Raw genomic sequence first — 18,010 nt, forward strand, 5'->3', positions numbered from 1 at the left:
CACTGTCACTAAGGGTTTGTGATTGCCCTACTATGGCAACAGCTATCATGGGTATTTTTCTGCACAATGTAACGGTATACAGTAAGTACTCAACTTAGGAATATTCAAATTGCAAACTTTCACAGATGTGCTGTATAAAATTCACAGATGTACTATATAAGATTCACTTTGTTAGACTATGAATTATTCTGACTTTTGAGCATTCTCCTGGAATGGAACTTGTTCATTAATTAGGGAACTTAGTGTAACCAAGTATGATACAAACCAGTATAGCAGGAAGCACTTTCTCCCTATCACAACTAACAGTTTTTTTTTGTTTTTTTGTTTTGTTTTGTTTTTTTCCGTTTTTTTGGAGACAGGTCTCACAGTGTAGTTCGGGCTAGCCTTAAACTCACTGTTGTTCAGGTAGGCCTTGAACTCACTGTAATCATCCTGCTTCAGCCTCTGGAGGGCTGGGATTATAAACTTGTACCACTATGTCCAATTGACAACTAAAGACCTGAGCAGTAAGAAGTATCATCAGAACTCACTGGTGAATTCCAGAAGGGCATCATTTTTCCCCAGCACAGATAATATCAATTTGGTTGAAACACCAACTTACCAGATTCCTTTCAGCAGGGGTCCCTAAACCCTGGGCTACAGCCTGTCAGGAACTAGACCACATAGCAAGAGAGGCCACATAGCAAAGGCAAGAGAAGGATGCTTATTTTACATACACAGCCATCTCTTACCACCTGAGCTCCACCTTCTGCCAGACCAGGATTGGCGTTGAATTCTCACAGAAATGCAAGCCATCAGGCTGTGAATAGGCCAGGTGAGGAATCTAGGCTGTGCTCCTTTGAATCATCCTGAAACCAGCCGGCTCCCCACCCCATTCATGGAAAAACTTTTCCATGAAGTCCTTGGTGTGAAAAGGTGGGGGACCATTGCCTTCAGTATATCCAGCAGAGCAATTCAAACTCGCAGTATGAAACATCATAAATGCATCAACTCTAAAGAATAGGGAGACAGTTCTGTCTCCTTAGCAGTATCAAAATTTCCTAATACAAAAGCAAGCCCAGGAGAAGGGAAGGTGCGCAATAACCAAGTCTCTTTGGGTTTCTAGGCCTCTTCAAACTTTCTCATACAAAGAACCCTAACTGTCCAAGAACAGGAGGAGGTGCCTACAGTGAGAAGGGCTATAAACTCTGAGAGAAATTCAAATGGAGGCCATAGTGCCTCCTGGGGCTGTCATCTAAGGACTGTGTGACTATACAAATGACAATCAAGTTCCACTTCTCTGTGTATAACTTCCACTTCTCTAGTTAGCTGTCTTATTCTGCTTTCCTAACAATATTTTCTCCTCTGAGAAGACACTGGACGTCAAGGAAAAAAGGGTAGTGTACTTGAGCTTTACGAAACAGTCATTTTAATTCCCTTGCTCAGATGTGCATAGGACAGACTCAGGCACCACAGGTCTGGAGGACTTTGTGAGAAGCCACCCAATTTCTAAGACTGGCAAAAAGCTGGTATTTATTAAAAATATTTGCAGGACAAAGTGGCCTTCATTTTTCCCAGTCACCTTGATGGTTGTTAACTATGACTGACAAACATTTAAAAGCAAAATGCATCTGCAACTAATTTCTATAGTCTATTCTTTCACCTACAAGTCAGAAATGTTATTTGTGGGGCTGGGGAGCAGCATAAGTGCCTGCCTTGCAAGCACAAGGTCGTGAGTTTGATCCCTGGTACCGATTTAAAAAAAAAAACAGAGTATCTGTTCTCTTTTTCAGATAAGTATTCAATTTCTGTAATGGTAAGCTATTTGATAAAGACATCTTGTTCTTATGAAAAGAATTTTATACTTTTTATATAGAGTAGTCTGTGGCAAGTATGTATTGGATTGAAAATTTTTTACCTTGAAACACTTAAAAATAAATTCTAAGCCTGGGAACGTAGCTCAGTAATAGCGCCCTTGATTAGTATGTATGAAACCCTGGGTTTGATCCCCAGTACTGCAAAAAATAAAATTTCCACTGGTAAAGCCTGATACACGTCAATATATAGTACCAAAACTACTGCTTAATGAACATAATCTTGAAAGAGAAACTGAACCAAAATTATAAAATATTTATACATTAGACCACTGTGTTTGATCACCATGTCTTTTTTAAACCAAGTCTGTTTTTCAGTTGTTCATGTTAGGGTCAGAACTAGGTCCTACAAGAAACAGGAAAAGGAAGTACACAGCTAGATTATGGTTTTTCAAAAGATACTCTGTAAAAGTAAGAGTAAGTTTTGTGACTTGACAAAATCATATTGCAATCGTATGACCCAGTATATAACTTCTACACCCTAAATTACTTTCAATTATTTTATTGTAGAAAGAGCATCTCCACCCCAAGGAAAAGTCCTCAGGCTTCTGGGGTTCTCAGGGACAGCTACATTTTCCTCAGCAATGTCACAACCTCCTGGGGCAGCTATTCCTTATAGATGCGAGCACTAGAGGGGAGGGGTTAAGATGACAATGATGCTCTTCCATTTCAGTGTCTGGTGTTTCCCATTCAGAGCAGAAATCATGTAGTTTGCATGATTTATTCTGATCACTGGAAGTTCATACTAAAATGGCTAAATTTTGTAGCTTAGGGAATGTTTCTCCAGAGAACATAAGAGTGCCACTGCTCTGACTATTAAGTTTATGCATGCTGAGCTACAATAGAATCCTTTTATTTCATTTTACTGTAAAACATTTTGGTTTCACATTTTAAGATAATTACTGCAGCCGGGAATGGTGGCACATGCTATCACTGCATAAAATGGGGAAGAAGGCTAATTATGAAAAGAACTTGCTAAGCTGGATGTGATGGTGAAGGCTTATCATGTGGGAGGCTGAGGCAGGAGTATCACTGAGAATTCAAAGCCAGCCTGGGGTACACAGTGAGTTCATGGCCATCTGAACTATATAGCCCTGTCTCAAAAATCAATAAACAAACAAACAAGCAGAACAAATTTTGAAGCCAAAAGAGAAAAAGCAAGTTTAAAAATGTTATTTTTAGCCAGGCATGGTGGCATACGCTTGTAATCTCACCAAATAGAGGCAGAAGGAGCCTGAGTGTGAGGCCAGCCTGGTCCTTGTCTCAAAAAAATTAAAGCCAAGTGCAAGCCTGTAATCCTAGCACTGTGGGATGCTGAGGCAGGCAGATGCAATTTTTTTTTAGTCCTACCCAGGTAATTCTGGGAGACTTCATACCAAAATTTTCAAAAGGCCAGGAATGTAGCTCTGTGCAGAAGCCCTCCTTTGATCCCCAGGACTATCAAAACTAAAATAACCCCACAAATGAAGTGAAAAATGGAATGGAATAATATGTATCAACTTTAGAGGAACAGAGAAAAGGAAGGAATTGGCATCTAAAAGATAGGAAAAGTTAAGCTACCTTTATAATTTTTAACAAAGCTTTAGCCAGTCATGGTGGCACATGCCAGTAATCAGAAGGATCATCCTAGAGTTCCAGGCCAGCCAGGAGTACATAGTGAGTTCACCCCAAACAAATAAAAAGTTTTAAACAAAAATGATAAAATGTTAACCCTTAAAAATCTATACCAAAAAGAAGGGGTAGCCCCCATATCCATGCTGGATGCAAGTACTAGCAGGCAGTAGGATTAAGATGAGAATACCAATGATGTGTCTTTCAAATCCTGAACAACTCAGGTTGAACTTGGCGTCTAGCCATGGGGTCAGGGCCAGAGTAAAAAAAATAAAAAGCTGTATCAAGTAACAAGACCAGTCTTCTATACTCCTAAAAGCTTAGTGTTCATAAACAGTAAATGACAGGGAAAGAACATTATGACCAATGGTTCCAAAATGGACTACTGAACACCAACCCAGGCCTTGGGAGGAGGGGAGAACTGGTAAAACTTCTTGGTGTTGCTTCACTGGCCTCACACACTACTCTCTCTTTACCTTCCTATTACTGTCTACTTACCTTGCTGGCTCTTCTTCCTAATCTCCTAATGTCAGAAGCCTCAAGGTGCAGTTGTCTTTCTTGCACACCAGATTCACATATCCAACTACCTATTCAGCCTGGAAATTTTAACTTTAAAACAGGCCCAAAACAGAACTTAGCTCCTTCTCTCAACAACAAAACCCTCTCTACTCCCACTCCTTCCCAGCATCCACCCTATTTAAAACCCATTTCTTTTTCTGAACACTTGTATCATGAAATCCTATTGGGTCTACCTTCAGAACATATCCAGATTGCAACCATTTCTTACTGCCTCAGTGCCACCTCCAAGGGTGCATACTTTCCACCTCCTAACCAGCCTTCCTCCCTCTATCAGACCTCCCAAGCAATCCATCCTCAACACAGCAGCCAGAGTGATTTTAAGATGTGACTTCCCTATTCAAAATCCTACAGTGATTGCCCCATCTCAAAATAAAAATTCAATTCTACCACAGCCTCCAAGAACCCACAAGATCTGCATCATTCATCCGTATTTCCTTTCTCTCCTTCCTACCTCTCTATCACTCCACACACATACCCTATGGTGCAAACTGAACCCAAGTAGCTAAATCAAGGTTTCATCTTACTTCCCTAGTTTAAATAGCAACCCCCAGGGGGCTGAGGATATAGCTCGGTGGCACAGCACCTGCCTGGAAAGCATGAGGTCCTGACTTCAATTCCTGAGACCCACAAAAAAATAAATGTAAATAAATAAATAGCAACTCCCAAGAAAACAAAAAATAAATAGTAACCCCACTCCAGGTTCCACTCTGCTTGACTGGCTTTATATAACTTCAGTTATAGATATCCACTGTTTATTATTCATGCTGTTTCTGCTGCTGCTGCTGCTGCTGTTGATGACAATGTCAACTCCATAAACATTAAAATTTTGTCTATTCTGTTCACTAATTACTATTTTAAGTGCCCAGAGCTGGGTTGAAGTAAAAGATTAAGTTGAGGCAAACCAGCTGGGCAAGTGGGCATGACCTATGTAAAGAAGACGCAAGAAATGTGCAGAAAAAGTTCCCAGAGCCCTACACTTCGATATCATCAACTGTTCTCCAGGTTTTTAACACAATGGCCTAGAACCCACTGAGGAGTGGGAAATACAAAGGCAGCCTCCACTGAGCTCTTGACCACTGTGCTTTCTTTCACAGTGGTCAGTTCTCACCCTTAGAGTGCTTTTGTCCTACTTTTATTTGGCCTGCACTACTCTACAGAGCATGTTTCTTTTCCTATCTTTAATAAATACAAAATCTCACTATCTTTTGTTCTTGTCTTGATTCTTTACTCTGGATGTAAATCATCAAAAAGAATCTCCACAAAAAGTCCCCAGTACCTCAGACCAATAACAATGCCTGGCAAAAGACAATTATACAATAAATACAGCTGAATATACAAAGTATGTATATTTATGAAGTACAAAACATAATAGACTATATAACACATGAAAAATGCTTATGAAAGGGACTTTTTTTAAATATTAGGGTTGTAAAGTTTACTAGACCCACCAAAATTAGAACAAAAAAGTAATGTGATGGAGCTAGGGATTTAGCTCAGCTGCATAAGCGCCTGCCTAGCAAGCTCACAGTTGTGAGTTCAATCCCCAGTAGTGAGCAAAAAAAAAAAAAAAAGGTGCTGACATGTGGAAAAAAAAAATTTAAATGTACCCAGATAAGATTAGCAACAACAAAAACCTAAACAGAATTGAAAAAATATAAAATTTATTAAGAACGTAATTAGTTTTTATCAGTGAACACACACAAAAAAAAAACCAATGGGGAGAGATACTAGGCAAACACTGAAATAATCTTAATTGAATAAATAGTAAATCAGATTTTTTAAATCAAATTTAAAAAAAAAACAAAACCTGAACCAAATTCAGGAGATGTAAATAGTTTTTTGGCTTACCTATTTTAATTCAATAACACAGAATTAATAAAAAGTCCTCAGAGGAAGAAAATCTGCAATCAGATAAAGTGGCCAATAAGGTCAGGTCTATTTTAAGAAACAGAAAAGCAGTGTCTCCGCAGCAAATGCAAGACAATACTTGCCACCAAATTCTTTATTCAGACACACTCAAAATGCAAATCAGCAGACATGTACTCAAACTCAGAATTCCAAATTCTGTCTCCAATATATTTTTATGGCCTCAGATTAACCAAATGAGTTTGATATGCAATCTTTTTACAAAATGAAGCATTCTTGGTTCCTTCACATCACAGGTATATAAGTAAATTCCCTCAAAATACCATAAAAAAATAGGTTTGTGAATCCAGTATATCCATTAATTCTTCTAAAATTAAATATTTCAGGGCTGGGAGTGTAAATCAGTGGCAGAATGCCCAGTGTGCATTGAGGCCCAGGTTTCACCCCTAACACCACAAATAATAATTCAATTAGCTACTCAGGAGCAGGAAGATCAAAAATTTGAGGACAGCTTGGAGAACTCAACAAAATTCTGACTTGGATTAAAACTTAAAAAGGGCTAAGGATGTATGTAGCCCAGTGATAAAATGATCACCTAGCACGTGTAAGCTCCTAGGTTGTGCTTGTTTTTGCAGTAGTAGGGACTGAACACAAAGCTTTTGTACAGAGCTGCATCTCTAGCCACCACTTTATTATATATTTTTAAAAGTTTTGCTAAATTATTAAATTGTCCAGAGTGGGACAGAACTTACAAACCTCCTGCCTTGACCTCCCATACTAATATTACCAACAAACATGTACTACCACCCAGCTAATCTATCTCTCTCCTCTCCCCTCTTCTTTCTCTTTCTCTTTCTCTTTCTCTTTCTCCCTCTCTCTCTTTCTCTCTCTTTATTTAAACATTAAAACTATGAGGGGCTGGGGATTTAGCTCAGCGGCATAAACACCTCCCTTGCAAGCAGGCAGTCGTGAGTTCGATCCCTGGTACCAATGAAAACGAAAAAGACAAAAAAAAAAAACTATGACACAGGATCACTCTCTTTAAAGAAATTTTTTTTAAAGTTTTGTTTTGTTTTGTTGATGGAGACTCACTGGTTTGCCCAGTCTGGTCTTGAATTTGTAGGCTCAACTGACTGCCTGCTCCCTTAGCCTCTAGAGTAGCTGGCACTACATGTGTGCACCACTGCACCCAGGGTCTTTTTTTTTTTTTTTAATTAAAATTAAACTTGGTAAGTCAGAAATGCTAAGAAAAATTATGGCAGTAGATCTTTGGATTTTGGTAAATGTGTTTTTGGTTTGTTCTTTACTATCAATACAACCCAAGGGGAAAACAGCAAAATTACTCAAATTGAAAAGAACACAATGAACTGGTAAATCATTCTAACAGAAAAGAGTAACACACAAAGCTCAGGTTGCACAGCTCTAGATTATATGAGAACTAATTATAATTAATGTCAGAAGCAAAGTGTTGAGATGATCAGGAAAAGATATACAGCTTCAAATTGATGGACAAAAGCAAACATAAAAATGTATCCGCTCTCTAAAGCAGATCTCCAAGTGAACCTAATTATTTCTTAAATTCAAGTCCATTCTAGCCTTCTGTGGGTGCACCCATGCACACGCACACATTCAAACACACACACATTTTTAAATGCCTATGAGGGTAAAAGGGACCAATGTTGCTTTCTTTCCCCCATCCTTGTACGACTATGTCAAGCAGATACTCAAAAAAAAAAAAAAAAACAACCACTCTTCTAGGAGAAAAATACAGAAGATGTTCCTGATATAAGGAGGGCTGTCAACCTAAGCCTGTCCTTACAACCTACCAGGAATGAGAAGCATATACAAATGCCTATTGCAATCTGGGAGATATGAAACAAGAAGGGGAAAATGCTTAATGGAATTTACCTTTCACTTGTTCCCAAAAAGATGGAAGCTTGTTTTTTGTTTTTTGTTGGTACCAGGACTCAAAACTCAGGACCTCACACTTGCCAGGCAGGCACTGTGTCACTGAGCTATCCCCCAGCCTAAAGTTCTTTTGTTTCTGTTTTCATTTTTTTAGACAAGGTCTGACTATGTATAGCTCAGGCTGGTCTCAAACTCACTGCAATCCTTCTTCCTCAGCCTGAGTACTGGGATTACAGGCATGTGCTACCATACTCAACGGAAGGACTGTTTATACTTCCGGGTCTCCCTGTAGGAGTTAGGGAGCAAATGCACACTGAGGACAACTGGCTGAAAGAAAACAGGCAGCAAGGAAGAAAGGAAACTGCAGGGTATCTGAGATGTGCCAGCCTGTCCAGAAATGCCCAGAATGGAATTAGAACAAGGACTGAATCCAGGGTCCAGTGGACCTCATTCCTATTTTTACCTGATTTCGAAAGATTAGAAAACTCCGCTTCCTGAGACACACTTTTTAGTGAACATTTTCCCTAAAAATGGCAGTCTCAACTATTAAGTGTGTGCAATACTAAGAGGTGTGTGTGTGTGTGTGTGTGTGTGTACTGGGGAGTATTTTAGGACAGAAGTTCAAAAAAAAAAAGCCTGGCACAGCTACATGAGTGGCTGAGGATAGTCAGTACAGGGAACCTTATCTGAACAGCTAAGTCTCATCTAGCCTGTTTATCTAAATATGGTCAAGTCTAGAAAGCACACACATGAAAGGATGGAAGAAACAGTTCCAAAAGAAACAGAAAACCACATAACACTTAAAGTAAGACTACCTAAGCCACTATAATATGGAACAAGGTGCTTCCTGGACTCATTTCCAGTTACCAAGCACTAATCAAGGCATTCACCTGTTTTTGATTATCTTAGAATCTAATTAGGAACTCCCAAGTCACCATCTATTTGACTACTCACCATGTGACTAAATACAATATTAGTACCCAAAGGCAAATAAGCATCATGCAAAAATGACACTGTGGTGAAAACCTGTAAACAGAAAAGGTGAATGACCAGTTTACTGCTTCACAAAATGCTATTAGGTTTGACTGTTCAAAGCAGATCAGAATGCAGCTGCCAACTAACTCTCCAGTAAAACACCAGAATTACTTTTAGACAGAGTCTCACTCTGTAATTCAGGCTGGCCTTGAACTCTGGGCAATCCTCCTGCTTGCTTTAGCCTCCTGGATGCTGGGATTCTAGTCATGTGCCACCATGCACAAAATTACTACTGTTTTAAACTTTAAAAAAAAATTTTTTTTTATGTGAGGTCTCACTATGTCACCCAGGCTAGTATAGAACTGCTTCAGCCTAAGTAGTTGGAACTGTAGGCACAAATCACCACTCCAAGCTTCTCTTTCAAAGGGCATCTATCAGGGACTTTCACCAATACCAAATTATCAACAACTTCCAATTTAGAAAATGGAGAGCTATCCAAAGTTACAACATTTTTAAAAGCAGACTCTTAAACCTCTCCACTCTACAGCCTCCTTTCCTGATTCTCATATAATACCCAGAATTGAAGATGTCTAAACAAATACAGCTCTCAGGATTCTGGAAGCCAGGCTTTTTGTAAAAATAAATAAATAAATAATAATAATCTCAACCTGGAAACAACTATCAATTCCATAGTTAGCAAGTTTTGTACCCATCGATATGCCAATTCACCTTTTCTCCACGACAATAATTTAGATTTGGAACTACTGGTCTTATCTACTTCTCAAACATCTTAAAAATATATACTATTTTGGGGCTGGGTTTAGCTCAGCGGCATAAGCGCCTGCCTTGAAAGCAGGCAGTCATGAGAGTTCGATCCCCCGTACCGATAAAAAGATAAAAAGGAAAAAGAAAAAAAAAAAAAAAAATATATATATATATATATATATACACACTGATAGAGTTATTTCCAAATCAGTCTGGCCGATGCGGAGTGCAGGCGGCTGGCGACAGGAACGTCTCGGGAGAGGGAAAAGCTCGGGATTAATCCAGGATGTTATCTGGTTATTGGCTAGAAGACTCTGGGTATGTGGCCCAAGAGTCAGTTGCCTGCCAATCCGAGTCACGGCACCAAATGATAGAGTTATTTCCAAAAGATGAAAAATATTAACAAAAGATGAGAAATATAAAATAAAAAGCGGCCTTTATTCTGAGAACACGGAGAGAGATGACCGGCACCCCACCGCTGGCGTCCGGCGATCTCTCCGGCGGACACGCGGCGTGGGGGCCTGTAAATGGCCTCGGTTTGGGGTGGAACCTAAGGCGGGCATTAGGGATACACAGGTAGCCCATTGGTCCTAGGTTTGGCGCCATATGTAAATTCCCAGGGGCGGGAAGATGGCGTCACAGGTAACTTCCTAGGGGCGGGCAAGATGGGGCTTCCTGCTTCCGGTTGTGGCTTTCCTGGCTACAGTGTCCTGTCTGGGCCAAACCTTTCACACACTATTCTGATGCAGTTAAAACAATGCTTAAGTTATAAAGTATTAAAAGTTTAGAAAAAGGGGCTGGGGATTTAGCTCAGCGACATAAGCACCTCCCTTGCAAGTGTGTGATCATGAGTTTGATCCCTGGTACCAATAAAAATGAAAAAGACAAACAAACAAAAAAAAAGTTTAGAAAAAATAAAATGAATGACCTAAAGGTTGTCCTAAAGGAAAAGAACAAAGTAAACACAAAGAAAACAGAAGGAAGTAAAGATAAAAGCAGAACTCAAAAAAAGGAAGAAAAAGGAGAAAATTAACAAAGGCAAAAGTAAGTTTTGAGAGGAAAAGAATCAATAAAATCATTAAACCCCATAAAGAAAGTGACCAATAAAATGAGAACACATAAACTACCACTATTTGAAATCTAAAAAGGTATTAAATCATACACCTTACAAGCATTAAAAGCATAAAAGGGTATGCTAGCATGTACCTCGGTGGTACACTTCTTGCCTAGCAAGTCCAAGGTCTGGGGATCAATCCCCAGTATAAAATAAAAAAAGAGTATTATAAACAACAAAATACATTCCAATAATTTCAACAGCTTAGACAAAATTCCTTGAAATTACAACTTACCAAAACACAGACATAATGTAAAATCTGAATAGCCCCCATTTACTAATAAAGTATGCCAGGCATGATAACACACACCTGGAAGATCAATTCAAGGCCTATCTGAACTACATAGTAAGATCCTGCCTCAAACAAAAAACAACAAACAAACTAAAAAGCTGACTGCGTTATCAAAATTTTCTCCACAAGGAAAACTGTAAAGTAAGTGAATTATATCAAACCTTTAACATATTCCTGCTGGCTTGACCCACTTGTGGTTCAAAGCTGATGGCCCCACATAAATGTGTTAAGGAAGAAATATCAATTTAAAAATAAATAAATAAATAAAAACAGGGCTGGGGATTTAGCTCAGCGGCATAAACGCCTGCCTTGCAAGCAGGCAGTCGTGAGTTCGATCACCAGTACCGATAAAAAGGAAAAAGACAAAAAAAAAAAAAAAAAGAAATATCAATTTAAAAGCTCTGGAGGCTGAGGTAAGAGAATTACTACATATTCAAGCCCAGCCTATGCTACATAGTAAGTTCAAGGCCAGCATGAACTACTAACAAAATCCTGTCTCAAAAAACAAGAAGAAAAAAACAGTATCAGCCTAATACAAATGTTTTCAGAAATGGACAAAGAAGGGTTTCCAACTTGTTTTATAAAGTCATCTATCCCCAACTACAGAACCTTAAAAAAAAAAAAAAAAAAATCAGCACAGCCTGGGCAATTTAACAGGACTATCTCAAAGTAAATATAAAATAGGGGCTGAGGATGTAACTCAGTAAGAAGGCACTAGATTCAACCCCCAGTATAAGAAACCAAACAAATAAAAAACCTATGAAACACTGCTAAAAGAAATCAAAGAGAAACACATTCCATGTTGGGCAATTAGGAAAGTTCCTAAAATGATACAGTATGGTAGGTAACACATGCCTATAATTCCAGTATAGTACTTGGGATGCTGAGGCAGGAGGATCACAAATTCAAGGCCATTCTGGGCTAAATAGTTTAAGATCAGTTGAGGTTATATAATGAGACCCTGTCTCAAAAAACAAAAATAGGTGCCAGGGGTTTAGCTCAGTGGCGTAAGTGCCTGCCTGGCAAGCGCGAGGCCGTGAGTTCAATCCCCAGCACCAAAAAAATAAAAAATAAATTTAAAAAAAGATAATACTACCCAGAGAGATCTACAGATGGAATACAATTTTTTATTTTGTGTGTGTAGTTTTTTGCTTTTTTGAAGATAGGGTCTCATTATGCAGTTCAGGCTGACCTTGATCTCACTATATAGCCCAGGCTAGCCTTGAGTTCATGGTGATCCTCCTGCCTCAGCCTCCCAAGTGCTGGGATTACAGGCATACACCACCATGCCTAGCCAGACTGAATACAATTTCTATCAAGAGTTCATAACTATATTTTTGCAGAAATATAAAGCTTCATCCAAAAATTTATATGGAATCTACAGGAGATCCTGAACAACCAAAACATGTATGAAAGTAAAGAACAAAGTTGAAGGAGTCATTTCCTCAGTTCCAAATTAACTGTAAGGATGGGGCACAACTCAAGGGTAAAACACAATAGGCTATGTAAGGTGGTGCACAGTTTATAACCCTAGCACTTGTAAAGCTGAGGCAGAATAATCCTCACAAGTTTAAGGACAGCTCTATAGCAAGTTCAAATGAGACCCATCTCATATCAAAAATGTCCTACAATCAATGGAATACCAGAGAGAACTCAGAAATAAACTCGTATATGTGGCCAACTGATTTTAGAGCTCATCTGCTGGGGAACAGTCTTTTCAACACGTAGTGCTAAGAAACTGGATATACACTTGCAAAAGAATAAAGTTATGCCCTTACTTTATATCATGTACAAGAATTAACTCTGAATGGGTCAAAGACCTAAATATAAGAGCTAAAAAAAAAAAAAATCACACTCTCAGAGGTGGGTGTAGTGGTGATCCTGGCATTCAGGAGACTGAGGCAGGCTACCTAGTTCAAGGCCAGACTGGACTCTCTAGAAAAAAAACCTGTCTTAAAAAACAAATGAGGGGAAAAAACAAACAAACAAACGAGGGCTAGGGGTTTAGCTCAGTGGGATAAGTGCCTGCCTGGCAAGTGTGAGGTCATGAGTTTGATTCCTGGCATTAAAAAAATAATAAAAAACAAATGAACCTACATACATACATACACGTACGTGTGTGTGTGTGTGTGTGTGTGTGTGTATAACATACATATATAACTCAGAAAAAAAAACAGGGAGAAAGCTTCATGGATTCTTAGATACAATACCAAAAGCAAGGGAAACAAAACAAAAACACAAATAGTAAAACAATCCACAGAATGGGAAAAAATATTTGCATTTTGTTTTTGGTGTTAGGGACTGAACTCAGAGGCTTGTGTATGCTAGGGAGGAGCTCTGCCATATCCCCAGCCCTGACAGAAAATACACAGCTAAGAGTTTTCTGTTTGTTTGTTTTGAGACATGTCTTCAGCCTTAGATAGTCCCAGGCCAGCCTCAAATTCATGATTCTTCTACCTCCCAAGTTCTGGATTACAAGAATTCTCATTAAAAGAAAAAAAAAGAAAAGAAGTAGATTATTCATACAGGTTAGGGATGTAGCTTAACGGGAGAGCGCATGCTTTGCTTGTGCAAGACCCTGAGTTTAATCTCTATTAAAAATGAAGAATAGGGGCTGGAGATTTAACTCAGCAGCATAAGTGCCTGCCTTGCAAGCAGGCAGTCGTGAGTTCAATCCCCGGTACCGATAAAAAGGAAAAAGACAAAAAAAAAAAAAAAAAAAAAAAAAAAAAAGAAGAGTAAATTTCATGCTACAATGTCCAGCATGGTAAGATTAATACCTACAATGTATAATATACTTCTATACAGCAACAACAAAAAAAAATCATATTCAAAAATGGACAACTAACTCAGGCATTTCTCCAAAGATTAGAAGCGGACCAAAAAAAAAAAAAAAAAAAGTAAAAATATGCTCAACAACAGTATTCATCAACAAAATCAACTTCCAATAAAAAACCACTTCACATGCATTTATATAAATAAAACAAACAGAAGTAAGTATTGACAATGATATGGCAAAATAGTAACATTTGTGTCCTGCTGGTGGAAATATGAAATAGTACAATGGCTATGGAAGATGGCATTGCAGTCTTAAAAAGCTTGTTCACCCCTGTAATCCCAGGATTTTGGGAGGCTGAGGATCACAAATGTGAGCCCAGCCAGGGCAACTTAAGTGACTCAGTGTCTCAAAGATAAAAATATATATATTAAAAAAGGCCTGGAGGGTATAGCTCAGTACTGGGTTCAATCCCCTAGTATTGGGGTAGAGGTGGAATAGAAAATAGGAGGTTTGTTCTTTTTTTTTTTTTTGGTACCATGGATCGAACTCATCACCTGGCACCTGCTGGGCAGGTGCTTATGCCTCTGAGCCCCTGGAAGTTTAATCTTACATGTTAGGGATGCAACTTAATGGTAGAGCTTGTGCATCACAAACACCCAAAAGCTAAATTTCTGACTCAACAATTCCATTTTTAAGTTTATACCCAAAAGCAATGGGCTGAGGATATACTTCACCAGGTTTGATTCCCAATACCAAAAACAGATAAAACAAAATAAAATTTTGAGACATGCTTTAAAGCAGATAAACCTCAAAAAATGTTTTGCTAAGTAAACTAAGCCAGGCACAAAACATGAAAAATTCTATGATTCCACTTCATGAGATATCTAGAACAGACAAATTACACAAAAGGTAGATTAGGGATCCAGGAAAGGATGAACAGATTATTATATAAAACGTTACAACATTTCTATTTTCGGTGAAAAATTATCAAAACATAATTATAATTATACAATACTATGAATGTCCTTAATGACGCTTAATCGTACAAAGTAGTTAACAAGCTAAATTTTGTTATGCATATTTACAATAAGAAATTTTTTGTTCATAATATCATCAAAAAAATCAAGTGTCTTGAGATAATTTAATAAAATATGTGAACGATCTCTAGACTGAAAACAAATAATGCATGGAGAAATTAAAAACCTAGAAAGATACACTATGTATACTGATTAGAAGATTCAGTATTGTTCAGGATGTCAACTTTCCACAAGTATCTATAGATTCAGTAGAATCCCAATCATGATGCCAGTAGGCTTTATTCACAGAAATTGAAAAATTGATCATAAACTTTATATGGAACAAAGAACCTAAATAGATACTCCTATCAATTTCGTAAAAAACAATGAAATCAAGTACTACTTGACTCCAAGACTTGCTATAGATCTAGTGGAATGTACTGACATAGAGATAAAAGAAACAAAATTTTTTTTTGGTGGTTCTTGGGCTTGAACTCAGGCTCTTGTGCATGCTAGGCAATCACTCTACCACTGAACTATATCTGCCGTCTTAAAAGAGAATAAAGGAACAGAACAGAGATCCAGAAATAGGCCCACACCTATACAGTCAACTGTTTTGTTTTATTTTGTTTCTGTTATATGGTTGTTTTGAATTACTGGGGATTGAACCCAAGGCCTCTGCACTGAGCTACCTACTCAGCCCTTTCATGTTTTAAGAAAGGTCTTGGTAGTCACTAAATTGCCCAGGTTGGGCTTGAACTTGGTATCTTCCTGCTTCAACCTTGCAAAGTGCTAGGATTACAGATGTGCACTCCCAACCTGCTTCGGTTAATTGTTCTTTGATAATACTAAAGCAAAAAAAAAAAACACTGGAGAAAGAAAAATATTGGAAGTTCTGGGTTAGGGATATAGCTCAGCAACACAAGCAACTGCGTGGCAAGCTCCAGGTCCTGAGTTCAATTCCCACTACAAAAAAAAAAAAAAAAAAATCTGGAAATTTTACATTATATCATTTTTTTAAACAGTCTTTGCTCCAAAGGGTGGAGCACTCTTCTCCCTTGAGTATGAATTGCCCTTACTAACTTAATGCTAATGAAAATATAGGCAGCAGGGACAAATTGTGTGCCTATAAAAGTCCCATCTATTCAGAAAAAAGTTTAGATCAGGGCCAGCCTGGGCAACATAGCAAGACACTGTTGTGGGAAGCCCTGTAATTGGCTGCCATTTTATGGATTGGCCCGAGCAACTTTATTCAGTGGGGATTATCTTTTGTGAAAATCAGAATATATAGAAAACTACAAAGAAACCACCAGGCGCAATACACAAGCCGGCAATGGGTGGGACCTTGATATGTTAATAGGGGAGGATGCCTAAGCCGACAGAGAGACTCAAAAACAATTTAACCCAGCACTTTTCAAACTCAAATTCAAACAGCAGCTACTCAAGCATGGAAAAAGCTGCCTGCAAAGAGCAATATGAGTTCCTCTCTCACTAGTATTAAGCAAGGCCCAGATTTGTCGCTCGTTTGATTACTGCCGCTGGCAGAATCTTTGGCCATGCTGACACAGGCACAGATTTTATTAAACAGTTAGCTTTTGAAAATGCCAACGCTGCCTGTCAGGCCACTATCAGAACTCATAAAAATAAAACAGACCTAACAGGATATATACGCCATTGCTGTGACATTGGAACTGCTTATCAGCAAGGCCTTGCTATGGCTGCTGCCTTGCAAGGATTTACATATATCTCAAAAGCATAAACAGAACTGTTTTACCTGTGGCCTCTTGCTGCCCTGTCTTCCAATGATGGGTAAGGCTAGGTTGGCCCCCCTTTGGAAGTGCCCTGACCCAAGACAGGCACAGTCTCCTCAAGGATGCAGCCTCTTATATTTTAAAGAAAAGGGGGACCTGTGGGAAGCCCTGTAATTGGCTGCCACCTTATATGTGCAGGCCGTACCACCTTAACTCCCTCTAGGAGTTAAGTTTGGTAGTTAAGCAGCACCTTGCCTAGCTTGTTTGGCCTATTCAGGGATTATGCTTATGAGCCCGAGCATGGGAATTTGAAAATTTGATTTAACCTATAACCCTCAGTCTTGCTACTGTTGCTAAGTTACCTGCTGATGTCTCAGAAACCAACTCCTTCCTCCCCAATACCCTATATATTTGTTACTTTTTCCTTGAATAAACAAGACTTGATCATATTCCTGACTGTCTCCATTGTCTCCATTCTTTGCGTCTCTTGTCCCCTTTCATCCCCACTTCCCCTCTAGGTCTCCTTGGACTTACCCAAAGGCCAGGACACACTGTCTCTAAAAAAAAAAAAGTAACAATGTGTGACTAGGCTATAAGAGTCATCATGCCTTCCTCTTCACTCAGTCTTCAGTCATGTACTCCACAAGATAACATGTATGCCTTGAGAATACTCATAGAACTTTGTGTGAAGGTCTTTTGTTCAGAGGCACTATGACCTCCTGCCAATAGCTATGCAAATCATTCTAGGAAAAGAACCTCTATCCTAGGTAAGCCTTCAAATGAATGCAACAGTAGAAGACACCTGAACTGCGACTTCATGAGACTAGAGCCACAGTTACTTCACTAAATACCTCCTCCTGAATTCCCAGTCTCAGAAATAAACTGCTACATTTGGAAATATCATATTGGATAGCAACAGATAACGAAATATACAAATCATTGCAACAAATGTTGCTGCTACTGGAACAACCAATGATGCATGTGGGAAAAAATAAGCCAGAACACCAATCTTACATAAGACACAAAAATTAAAGGTGGATCAGAGAACTCAATATAAAACCTAAAACCATAAAACTTCTGGATGAAAAACATAAAAACTGAATGATTTGTAATACTTGACCTCAAGACTTGCTAGAAATCTCCAAGATTTAGACTTCCTCAAAATTGAAAACATCTAATCCCTAAGATATACCAATAAATAAGTTTGCCACTGTGGGCTGAGAAAATACTCAACAAAACACATAGGACTGGTATCCAGAATAAAGAACTCCCAAAATTCAATAATTTTAAAGAGGAAAGGGGAAAAATGATGTGACACACACCTGTAATCCCAGAACTTGGGAGGTTGAGGAAAGAGGAACACAAATTTGAGCCTAGGGTGGGATACACAGTGAGACACTGTCTCAAAGTAAAAGAACAAACAAAACCTAAAGGGTTTTTTTGTTTGTTTGTTTGGTTGGTTTTAACTGGCCAAAGATCTGAGTACTTCACAAAGGAAAAT

At 38.6% G+C, this 18,010-nt stretch overlaps 1 protein-coding gene across 4 annotated transcripts in view; it reads right to left on the reverse strand.

Moving 5' to 3' along the window:
* Ip6k1 (inositol hexakisphosphate kinase 1) overlaps positions 1-18,010 on the reverse strand; it is a 69,480-nt gene that overhangs the window by 25,767 nt on the left and 25,703 nt on the right. The gene's annotated exons all lie outside the window — the stretch shown is intronic.

The sequence above is a fragment of the Cavia porcellus genome, unplaced genomic scaffold (assembly GCF_034190915.1).
Source record: "Cavia porcellus strain 051 isolate PalLab524CR breed Dunkin Hartley unplaced genomic scaffold, mCavPor4.1 scaffold_5, whole genome shotgun sequence".
Lineage (NCBI taxonomy): Eukaryota > Metazoa > Chordata > Mammalia > Rodentia > Caviidae > Cavia > Cavia porcellus.